The sequence below is a fragment of the Daktulosphaira vitifoliae genome, unplaced genomic scaffold (assembly GCF_025091365.1).
Source record: "Daktulosphaira vitifoliae isolate Bord-2020 unplaced genomic scaffold, ASM2509136v1 Scaffold_2, whole genome shotgun sequence".
NCBI classification, from domain to species: domain Eukaryota; kingdom Metazoa; phylum Arthropoda; class Insecta; order Hemiptera; family Phylloxeridae; genus Daktulosphaira; species Daktulosphaira vitifoliae.
Window position 1 is genome coordinate 41,990,668 of NW_026099573.1, and position 11,288 is coordinate 42,001,955.

The window sequence follows — 11,288 nt, forward strand, 5'->3', positions numbered from 1 at the left end:
GCAAAGACAATACTAACAGTTGGACTCGTACATTTAGTTATTAACCGTTACACTTAGAGCCGAATCTTAGAGGGATTGGCATACCTCCTTTCCTAATATGTAATGGTTCGTTGATATTAAAATTTAGCTTAAAAACAATTGAACACCTAAGGCATAAGCGAAAATTTATCAACATTTTAGAGGGGTCTAGAATTTCTAACCGTAGCCGTTTGCGAATACATTCTACCTTTCATGATACTTATAAGATTTAAATATGATTAAGAAAGTTTTCCGTTTTCAGTACAATTAAGTCGATGCTAGAAGTACTAGACAAAATATATAAAATAAAGATAACAGAAAAAACACGCGAAAGGTGCGTAGACAGCTTAGGTCTAAGTAAACACATGGTAGATTCTATAGTGAAAGGGGGCACTACGTTTAGTTATGTTCCATGAAAATATTAAGAATTTTATTTTTGGGTTATACTTTGAGATTATAAGAAGAAAGTCGTAATATTCGACAAATATATATAAATCGATTATAAATAAACAGTGACAACCGGAAGTGTTTAAAGACCAGAAGACAGTTCGCGCTTTTTATGTTTCTATATTTGTCTTCTACTACAAAAAGCTAATCTTAGGTAACTGTTATCAAGTATACTTCTAGATAAACTGAAATCACTAAGTAGTTTCATCGTGACAATATAAAAGCGGCGGTAATGTTACAACGAAGTGTTTAAAATGTAACTTATTTTATAGCTAATTAACTTAACAGTAAAAAAAAATTATTTTGTTATATTCAAAATACAAAAAAAATTTAAAATAAGTTTTCCTAGCACTTGATAATAAAATTCCTATAAGAGAATGAATTAAAATTTCATTACTTAAATTATTAAACCAACCCAGTAACAATTTCTTATTTCAATATTTATTGAAATAAATTAAAGAAGAATATTGCAATCTGATGTCATCAAATAATGACATCGAAAATGTAATGCACTACACACGAGTTGATGAATTGGACGTTTTGCATATTATGCTCTAGTAGAAATTCGAGTTCATAGTGGGTTCATTTAACATAGTAACAATAGTGTTGAATTTAGTTCAAAACCTATTCTTAACATGGTTCAAAATATGATTTGAACACGAATTTAAACATGGGGTGAACCAAGATCTACAAAAGTACAGTAAGTGTTCATAGATCGTTATTAGGTTCAGCTATAAAAAGCTAGATAACAGTTAAATAGTCATTTTTTTAAATAGTTCATTTGCATACCAGCATGCTTTACGACAGTTCATTAATCGTTCATGAACGTCCATTAGTTCATTAACAGTTAAGGATTTTTAAAGTTAATTTATAGATATTGTAAATACTAAAATTTTTTAATTCTGAAGTACAATGTATCACATGTATAGAAAAAATATATTTTGTACAGATGATACATATATATATATATATAAAGTGAAATAACCTCGAATTTTAGGTTTATTGTATTTTATATTAACAAATTAGTCATTATTAAATGATAATTAGTAAACAATCCATACATACAATTTGATTAAAATTAATAATAATAGATAATTTTAAATAATAATAATGTTAGCGAAATGAAAATTTATTAATTGTTTTATAAAAAAAAAGGAATTTTATTGCTGTGGTACTTTTATATTATTATTGTCAAAATGTTTTAAAATATTGGCTATTATATGATTTTTCATGATAAGGTATTATTATTTGGTCAGACATAGCATCTAAAAAATAAATAATAAATACTGATCAAGTTCCACGTACCTTATCATCTACCACCCCCTTTCGCCGCTTGACTTATGACAGTCATAGTAGTGGTGTCCGACACTATCGGCTCCTATATTATTATGTACGTATACGTGTTTGAGGTTATATCGTTGAGCCTGATGACTCGTGGCCAGTGATCTGGCATAGTTTTTGTTGGTTTTGTGTTGGTCTATATAGGCCAAACACCAAACGTATATTTTATTGAATACTCGTAAATCAGTGATGTTTCTCTGTTTTTCGGTCAATTAGTGAGTACTGTCACCTTAAAAAAATCGTGACACGCGTGATTGTTGTCGGCTGAGAAGGATGCTTGTTGTGGAGCATTCAAAGGATTGCGATAACACGCGGCCGGTGCCAGTGTCAGATGGCTAGGTTATGTTATTCTTTTCTTTATGTAAATGTTCTTACTATATGTAATTGTTTGATTTGTATATGGGTAATAAAATAATGTCCTTAGTTAAAATCTAATAAATTGTCTTCAGTTTATTATTTGAGTGTCAAGTAAGCACCCAACCCGTCATTTATATCAAGTTAATTAACTTTACGTTTAAGTAAAGAGTTGAAGGTCCCTCGGGGAAACTAGAAATCATTACTTTATTTTTACAAAGCCACATTAAGCCAGTAAATATAATCGTATAGAATATATAGGGGTTTCCTTTAAATTTAAGGAAGAGTTCTTATTGTTAGTAACAATTGATTTTATTTACTTATTGAACATGTAGTACTACAGATAGATGGAGTACAGTTAAAATGTTTTGTATAAAAACAGGGGCGATTTCATTGAAGTATGTGAGGATGTCTTTCCTCTCCCCAATATTTATAAGTAGTCGGCATATTTAGAATTAATCGTGAAATTTTATATTCTTGAAAGTATTAAAATTGGCAAAATTCACTTCATACCCTCCTAAAATTTACAAATTAGGATCGCTCCTGTATAGAATATAGGTTGCAACATCTTCTTCATTTTTTTTTTTATTCAATGATTTTTTAATTGCTATTTATAAAAGAATAAAAATTCTGGTTGCACTATGTTAAAACCATTATTTTTTTCACAGCAGTGACAACGAGAAGTCTCTTTGAGTTTTACACCAGCAATATACATATTGTTTGAAACAATATGACGTGTTTAATAATATCATTTTCATCAACATAACGTGATCTGTACGCATGACATCCCAAAATCATTCAAATATTCTATAATAGATATTTAAAACTTACAATTTTATTGTATTTATAATTTTATACTGATGATTTTTTTAGCTTCGATGCGAAGCGGAGAAGGTATTAATTTTACTATGTTTTTTTTTTTTTTTTTTTATGTCTGTTGCCACTTTTTCTCAGCTCTCACTGGACCGATTTCTTTCAAAAATACGTCAAAAGATCACAAATCGTATCTAGTTGAAGACATTACCCTTAAAAATTGAAAAAAATTCCCTCGTTCCCCGCAAATGGGGGAAATATCCAAAAAAATTACAAATTTAAAAATCGCTAATTTTCGAAATTTTTTCACTTTTTTTTCTTAAAACTTCCATAACTTTTTGAAAAATCAACAAATCAACATAATTTTTTTTTATACTAAAACCTTAGATATTTACCTTTCATTTGATATCATTTTTTTGAAAATCTATCACTTAACCTGCTCATTGGGGGGGATTTAAAATGGCAACTTTTTTACAAAAATTAATTTTTTCAACTTAATTTTTGAAAATGTTCCGGAAAGACTGCGTCCTTTAAACATATATCAAATTAAAGCTTATTTTATGTACTACAAAATGAAAAAAAAAAATTTGTCCCGACACTTTTTTTTCTACATTTAAACGGCTGCCGTAGTTAAAAAAACACTATTTTTGTGTTAAAATTTTCGATTTTCGATTTTAAATTTTCAACTTAAAAATGCTATAACTTTTTGAAAAATGTATATATCAGCACAAATTTTTTTTTTCTAAATACATTATAAGTACATCTTTCATTTGACATACTTTTTATTAAAATTGGACAATTTCCCCTTATATAGGGGGCGTCCAAAACTTGAAATATTGTAAAAAACATAGATCTTTTTCAACTTAATTTTTGAAAATGTTCCGGAAATACTGTGTCCTTTAAACAAATATCAAATTAAAGCTTATTTTATGTAATATAAAATGAAAAAAAAAAATTTGTCCCGACGACCTATCTTCTATGCGCAAATGGCTACCATATTAAAAATATGCTATTTTAACAAATTTTTTTTTTTAATTAAACACTATCTACAGATTTGCATCGAAGCGTCAGATATCATCTATACTGGACCCAACTATGCCACGACCCCACTGTGCCGCCATCCCACTGTGCTGGGTTTTTAATGATGAACATTCTTACAAGAGATTATAAATACAATACACCAAGGTTCACATATAATATTAACTCAAATAATAGAATAATAGGTTTCGTATATTTAAGTTTAATTGTAAACTAATAAGAAGCATCTTTTATTTAAATCTAAAATTATGATTTCTCCCCTCAAAAACAGGTATATGAAAGAATGATTTTTGGCTAGTTCTACACTTTATTTTTTTCTAGAAATCATGGTCATGAAGCCTCTCTGCGCCAGATTGATTCCCGATTGTACTTTTGTAATGAATTAAAATAGAAGTTTTGAGAATATTTGAGAAGCTTTTAGAATAATTTTTCCACATAAATAATTATCAATTTTAAATACTTTTCTGACCGACAGCTATTTTATTACTTTTTACAAATATATCGCTCATTCGGAGCGATGTTTATATTAATGTCAATCTTTTTAATTACCATAAGCGTATTTGTGACGCCGAACAGACGACAAGATAAAATAGTTTAATTTTTGAGAAGAACTAGCCTCCTTTTATCACCTTACCAACTAGTTTAATATAAAAGGGTTAGGAAAATTAGCACATCTGTTCATTCTTACTCATTATTCCCTCATACTCTTATTCTTTCATATTAAAGTAAATAATGTAAAATTCATGTTACTTTTGTCAATCTTAATTATAAGTCTTACACATTTGTTAAAATAATTAATTTAAATCATAGAAATAAACTTAGTATGTGTCACCACATACCAGTATTTTTTATTTATTTAAATTAACTTAAAACATAGACGTCAACAAGGAATATCACAATGTATCAATGATATCAAGGTAGGGGTAGTCGTAAGACATGCACTATATTTATGTAATATTAAGAAATAGGAAAGAGTGGGTAAGAGGTAGGATTAAGACGATATGAATGAATCCAACATTATTCATATAACTTACAACCCTTCCACTTTCCCAACCTTCCTCGCTTTTCTTTTTATTACACTTTCTCTGGCTTCGAACTTTTTCACACTTAGTGTCTTTTATCTAACTCTCTCATTAGTAACGTACTTATAAAAATAATTATGTTTTATTATTATTTAAGTTTCTAAATATTTAATAATTATTAAAACAGTTAACTTTTTTTATTATAAATTTTATTTTTTGAGTTGTTCCAATTAAGATTTTTTTTTAATTCTTTAATTAAACCCTTAGCACGTCTAGTGATTGAAACTCATGGTAAAACAATACTTTGTGACGTGTCACTGGAGAGATCGTAGAGTATATTTTAAATTTAGATAGATACGTGTTTGATTAATTACACAAGATACTGACAGTTTAATGAAATCATTATCTAGCATATTTAGCGGTTGAAACTATTAGTAAAACAATAGTTTGTGACGTGTTACTAGGGATTAATTTTTATACTCTATCACGTTTTACATATTTCATTTAAACACATTAAAAATGTTTGAGTAACAAGTGTAGAAGGGATTCTAAGTGAGATAATATTTCAAGTTTAATTATTCTTAAAAGAACATAAAATAACTAAATAAATTAAAATCAGATTTATTATTATTTTTTTTTAAATACTTTTACAACAAACGATGAAGTTAGATGAACAAAAGGTAATAAATTATTATTAATCAAACAGTAGTATTTCAAACAAATCCACATTATTTCTTTATATAGTACAATCGATAATAAAATAAAGAATTATAAAATTCTTTCCCAATACAATTATCTATTTTATTTTAAAACAAATATTATCTACAATATTATTACTCTTATGTCATTTCAATTTATTTTTTATTTAACAATAATTCATATGTAGCTATTACTGTTTTATTATGACAAAGTAATCAATAATCGTATACCGTATGTCCTATCCTTCTGCCCACTATTTTTTAACAAAATTAATTTCAATCATACGTCCTTACACCTTCTTTTATTTCATGTCAAAATAATTATAAATTATGATTTTAATGTACTTTATTTTATGACAAAAAGTCTATGAAAAAAGTAGTAATACTTAATAAGTTATTTTTTTATTGTAGTTCCAAAATAGTCTATAAAAATAGACAATAAAAAGCCATTTTTCCCAGTCTAAACCAGTTCTTTCGGTAATTTAAAAATACATAAAATCTACGACACTCTACTCAAGATTTCACTCTCTGGAACTTAGTCGTTTTCTTAATTAATTCGGACTTAGAATATTTTTTCCTTAAAGAATTTAATGACATTTAGAAATTTTAATTTTAAGTCAATTTTTTAATTTAAGTTAATTTGTTTATTAAATAATAATGTTTTATTTTTCTTGTTGTGCAAATAAATATCAAATAATATTTTAAACATTACATTTTTTTTTTAATTAATTTATTTTAATAATAAATACAACCCAACTTTAAATTTGTATTTAATAGTAAAAATCTATTGTGAGCTTTTCTTATTGGGTAGCTAGTCTCTGAGCTTAATGTCTTTGTTCTAACGAACATTGTGCCGGCGGATTGCGCAAAAAAATTTACGAATATATTTTTTAGTCTTTAATTTTTGTCTTGGTGATCATTGTGCCGCATCCTTTCAAGGCGCTAGCGCCGGGAGACATTGGGCCACCACAATTCCGCCTTGATAAATTTTTTACATAGATATAAATATTTTTGAATCTTGATTTAGAGGAAGATTTTAGAAATATTGTTGTCAATCTCTCAATAAAATATATTCTCTCAAAAGAAAATACTTATTCAGTAAATATTAAATAAGGACAAATTATAAATTATACTTCTAATAAAATATAGAGTGTAAAGAATCTATTACAAGTAAAATCAGTCATAGATTTTGTGTAATTAAATTATATTATTTAAGTAATTATATTGATTATATGACGTATAGTGTAAATCGTATACGTAGTGCATTTAATGCCAAAATCAACATTAGATTTCTTGGAATATTAGAGTATTTGTGATTACTTGCATTACATAGGACGTAAGGCAAGTACAATTTAACCTATTCTTTCGAATCTCCAACAATCTATTGCGTAATAAGCTATTAATAAAAATTAAATAAGAGTATTAATAAATTAATAATTGAAATTATTAATAAAAAAAATATTAACCTTTAATAAAAATTAAATAAATTTCAAAAATTTTACATCAATTCTATATTATATTTTACCTTATTTATGGTTTATTACAAGCTCGGTGAAAAATTTAACATGCTTGCTTTCCTCAAAACTGTTATCATTTTTCTAGTCTAACACTGATATTTATTTCAATTAATATAATATATAAATTGAAAAATCTCACATATAAAAGTAAAAAAAATTATCCATGTTTATATTTGTATATAGAATCTATATGCATTAAATAATAAATAAGTATTATTTGATGGTTTTAGCTTCGATGAGAACCTGAATGTGTATTGGTTTTGTAATGGTGTGTGTTTTTTATGATTGTCCATGAAATTCTCAGCTCTCACTAAAATGATTTTAATGGTCATAAAAAGCCGATTATGATGTAGATAAACTTGTAAACGCCGAAAAATGAAAGAAAAATCCATTTATTTTTACTCATTATTATGAGATATTTATATTAAAAAATAACTCATAATTACGTTACCGTAAAAAATAGTATTTTTTTCTACATTTTAAAACAGATGTAACTTTTTTAAAAACACTGATCCATATGAGATTTTAATTAAGTATATGAGAGAATAAGCTTTCTTTTGGCATGCTTCTTAAAAAAATCTGAAGAAAAACCTTAATACAGGAAGGGTTTGAAAGATACACCTATGTACGAATAAAACAATTATTTCAACTCGATTTTACAAATTGGGTCGGAAAGTCTGACTATTTCCAACTTTCATTAAATAAAAACTTTTGAACTGTAATACTATATTAAAAAAAATTGTTCTGACAATTTTAAACTATTTAAATCGGCTTTTAAACCAAAAAAATAAAATAACCTTATTTTCAATTAAGCAAATAATTTAAAAAACATTTAATATTCGAGTGAAGTTTTAAATCATAGAATTGTGTGATGGTATTAAATAAATATAATACATACTATTATTATTTTCTATTTGGTATTTTAAATTATTATTTTTGTTAGTGCATGCCAAAAACCTACTAAAATTAAACTTTATTATTCAATATAAGTTAATGTACAACTACTTTTAAATATAATATCAATTGTTATTTTATTTAGCGTAATTAGTTAAATAATTAAACAGAATTTAAATAAATTTTGATGATGAATAGTTTTTAATTTTTAACAAAAATTAATTTAGATATTAATAATATCTTGTTAAAAAACTTAATGAAAATAAAAATTGAAAGTTTCATTTTTAATAAATTTAATTTAACTTTGAAAAAATTAATCAGATTTTAGATTTTAAACAATCAAGATTGTTTAAAGATTTATAATTAATCTACTATGTATTATGTGAATGTGTTAAATTATTAGGTTATCATGATTAATCTGTAATTATATATGTTTAAATATATGAACTTATTGAATAAATGTAGCAAATTTTTCTTGTTTTATTATAAATTATTAATCAATTAATGTAATTAAGTATTATATTTATTTTTAATGTTTCTTTAATTAACATATCGTTAAGTATATTTAATATATTATTTCTGATTAATTCAAATAATATTTAACTTATAGCAATTTTTATTTTGAGACTAGATATTAAATTTCCATTTTTTTCAAGTAACTCACATTAATTTGAAATTTATTTTAAGCTTGTGTTATTAATTCAGCTTTCAAAATTATAATGTTTAATATTTATTTTATNGTGTTATTAATTCAGCTTTCAAAATTATAATGTTTAATATTTATTTTATTATTTAAGTAATATCAGATTTATAAAATTCTATTGTTTTTTATCTGAAAATAACACTTAATGATTATAACAAAACGTAAACAGTTGAATAATGAATAGATCTTATTTTTATATTAAAGTAAATTATATTATCTTATGTTTCGAAAAAAATTAAATTTAATGATAACAATTTACATTTACATCAAAATTTGATTAAAATAAAATGTTCTATTAGCAAATAATATAAGGAAATCGCAATTTAATTAAACAAGTAGCTTATTGGTTCAATAAGTAAATATTTCTTAAATTCTTAAATATTTCTTCCCAAAAGATCCTACTTCTGACCACTATTTTGTACCAGGCACTAGATAGGTAACTATTGCAGCTATTCCTATTTTAATAAAATTAATTATATTGTATTGTTAAACAATTCGATGGGAATCGACTATTATAATATTATATAAAAATTTTTTCCTTATCACCCTTAACAGGGTGTTAAATGCTTAACACCCTTAATGAACCTTAAAATTATTATTGTAAAATGGCCAACTCTTGTTATTATATTATATATGTTGTAATAGAATTTTATTTTGTTTATCTATTTTTTTCTTAATAAAATTTGACTGGTAACGTAAAAAAATATTTTAGCTATAAAAATCATAAGTTGAAACTTTTTTTGATTAATATAATCAGAGTTAAATAAGGGAGGCTAAAGTTAAAGTTGAATATAATAATTACCTAATGATAACTAAGTTAGCTGATTAAACATTAGCTGATGTAGTTGTATTTACGAGTGTTGGACTAATTCCTATTATTCTGTTTCATTAAATTGATATAATTTGAAAATTGATCTCTAATAATTTCTAACCCATTCAGATTTTTTTTTCTGAAAAAAAAAATTATACCTATAAAACAATAAATAGGATAACTTGAATAAATACCTTTCTTCTTGGTAGACGCGTTTGTTTGATTCTAATTGTTGTTCTAGTTCAAGTATTTTACTTTCATAAATAAATATTCGTTTTTCATTTTCTTTATAACCCTCAATCAAGTTACTTTTTTCGGAAACATTGTTCTTAAGCTTATTTAATTCTTCATTCAATGTTATTATGCGGTTTTGCATACTAGATATTTCTGTTATTTTAGACAGTTTTTCTTCATTTAACTTTTGTGATTCGTTTTTGGCTAATACAACACAGCTCTCAAGAACACGATTTTTTTCAAAGTATTCTAATATTTTTTTACGTGTTTCTTTTAATTGTAATTGCAATTCTAATTTTTCATTATTAATTTTTTGTAATTCAGTACTTAGAATAATAAGCATTTTTGTCTGTCACAAAAAAATTATTATTTTAAGAAGTCCGTCGTAGAATCAAAAGATTTAATAAATAAAAAATTAAACTAATTAATAATTTTTTCCAACCAATATAATGCAAATTTTCTACTTTGAGAATTAATTTGAACCTATGAAATATATTACTTTAATTTTTGATTTTAATATCACATTGTTTTTTGTTTCAATTACACAATTTTACTAATTTTAAGAATTTTTCCTTAAAATTTAAGTAAAAAATAAATTTAAAAATGTTTTATCTATATGATTATGGGCTGAACTAATAGTGAGATTTTTATTATATATTTCTTAAACACTTCTCCTAAAATTTACGGGACTACCAATCATTTATTTACTATAAGAGTTATCTGTATATTAATTATAAGATAACTATAGTTTTTATTAAAAAAAATACTGACCTACTACTAACACTAATACTTTTTTATACTTTATACAATAATTCATTTCAGTGTGTAAGCTTTAGTGTGTTTTAAAACTGTTACCTGATCTTGAGAAATGTTTAATTCGTTTTGAACTTCGGCATTGTATTTTAAATGAAAGTCTTTACATATTTTTTCTAATTCTCCGTGATTCATTAAAGTTGTAAAATTTATGTTTTTTATGGTATCCAATTTGTCTATGTACAAATAAATAATTTGTTGGCATAAATTTAGTTTAAAAATTTGTTTTAGTAAAAGAATATGTAATTGATAAAATGTTATTCAGTTCATATATTTTATTGAAAGTACTTGGAAAAGTCGGGGAATTTCATTTTTAGGAAATTGTATCAATCTAAAAATAGTATAAATTTTAGAAAAAGTAATTACCATTAAAATAGTTTATTCCATTTTTTACCGACATTTTGACAATATTTAATTCCTCTTTAATAGAATTTGATTCATTGGCAAACTTAGGAAGTTCTTCTGTTAATTGTTGACGCAATTGACGTTCTTTCATTATTTTATTATTACATTTTTTTTCATATATTTTTACGATATATTTTATTTTTTCTACGTCCTAAATATAATCCCTATGTAATATTTATT

At 24.7% G+C, this 11,288-nt stretch overlaps 1 long non-coding RNA gene across 1 annotated transcript; it reads right to left on the reverse strand.

Moving 5' to 3' along the window:
- Positions 1–9,171: 9,171 nt before the first annotated feature.
- On the reverse strand, positions 9,172–9,940 carry LOC126899382 (uncharacterized). The gene is made up of 3 exons (XR_007702571.1): positions 9,851–9,940; positions 9,648–9,795; positions 9,172–9,300 (listed from the first exon to the last, which is right to left on the reverse strand). It is a non-coding gene; the product is annotated as an uncharacterized LOC126899382 (long non-coding RNA).
- Between the last annotated feature and the right edge of the window lie 1,348 nt (positions 9,941–11,288).